Raw genomic sequence first — 1,689 nt, 5'->3', positions numbered from 1 at the left:
GCTGCTTCAGCAGTCCAGCTGGCACAAGGTGTAGTGTCCACAGGTACCAGTTGGCTGGGCCCCAGAAGCTCCTGAGAGCAAGTAGCCCTGAGCTACTTGCCAGGGAAGCTTTTTATATTGCTGGGACCAGGACAGGGCAGCTTTTTATACTGCTGGGAACAGCACAGTTGCTGGCCCCAGACTCTAGTTCCCCCTGGCTGAAGATCCAGTAGGAGCCAGGCAGGGTTATTTTGCCCCAAGTAGAACAATTTGCTCCACAACAAAGTGCATGTCTGAGCATGTGCGCTGAGGCAAAAAGCCCTGGCTCAAATTTGCACCAGTTCTATTTGAGCTGCTGCAAGTGCATGTGCTTGCATGTGTGGACGCGCCTTACCTGTACACTTGTTCTCTTTAAGTTTACTTTAATCTTACTACTACTTTCTCATATCAGCTTTTGTACTCATTACTGGATTTTTTAAAAACATTTGTTCTTAGTTAATCCAGAGGTCAGGAAATCTTTTTCTTCCTAAGCTCCTTTTCTGTGCTTTAGTTTAACTGTGCCTTAGCATAACCAGAAGTCCTGGGATGGGTTTACATTTTAGGGTTAGCAGGTGACACTTGTAAGGAATGCTAGTGTTAATGGTAGTGCATTCTAATGATCAGTGGCACATTAAAAGTAAATACCCGCTTTAATGTGCACTGTTCAGACATGCTGCTGCAATCTGCAAATCTGCTCCATGTCTGCCCTACTTTCTGGCTCTCTAGTCACAGTAGGCCGGGAGGAGGGGAGAAAAGTGACCCCCTTACGCTGCTTGGATCACCCCCACACCTTCTAGCACTTGCACATAAAATCCTACCTTGCACAGAACTTGGGTATGCTGTGAACGACACTGGTAAATGACCAAATTATGAAACATGCATGTGATGGGTGCTGGAACAAAAGGATATGCTGACAGAAGAGAACGTGGACAGCACAATGACCACAGGGAAACCAATCAATGTCACCCAGATATAAAGTGTCATAATAGCAGGGAAAGAATGAAAAAGGAGGTATTTTAGAGCAGCAAAAGGTCCCTGAGGGAGAAACCTGAGGCCATCATAGACAAAAGGTACACCACCAGCTCATCTCACCAATCCCATGTGGGGAGCAGGGCAAGCAGGCCTCATCCCTCAACCTCCAGGCTGGTGACATCTCATATTCAAAAAAACCCCCACCACAGAGTGAAGCTTGTGCACCTGAGATGTACCTTCCCTCTGTGAAAGCCTTAGGAACTAGTAGATAATCGGGGTTATTTTGATTGCTTTCCCTGTATTACTTTTATCTGCTATCACTGTGTATCAATAACATTTGCCTATTATTGAATGGAAGAAGCTGTGCTTAGCCCAAAGGTTTGCATCCAGCCAGGATAAGGTATTTGGGTCATAAATCCAGTCCCAACAGACCCCAGCATTCCAGTGTCTGGTTTATAGTGCTATGAAAGCAGTGGCAGTCAATGGACTGGCAGCATGCAAGAGTTTCCGAAGCAGCTGTAGTAGAGAGCTAGGGTGGGAGGGAGAGAGATTAAATGAAGGGAAAGAGAGCGGGACTTGGATCTCTCCCACGTATAATTTTGCTCTAGTGCCCATTTCCCTCCATGTATGTGCCAAGTTAACAGATTGTGGAACCTTAATTTGACACCCTCCCCCCCACCCCAAACGTGTGTGTGTGTG

Source organism: Gavialis gangeticus, unplaced genomic scaffold (assembly GCF_001723915.1).
Source record: "Gavialis gangeticus isolate Ggan-Ray unplaced genomic scaffold, GavGan_comp1, whole genome shotgun sequence".
NCBI classification, from domain to species: Eukaryota; Metazoa; Chordata; order Crocodylia; family Gavialidae; genus Gavialis; species Gavialis gangeticus.
The sequence above is the reverse complement of the archived record's forward strand: the minus strand, read 5'-3'. Positions refer to the sequence as shown.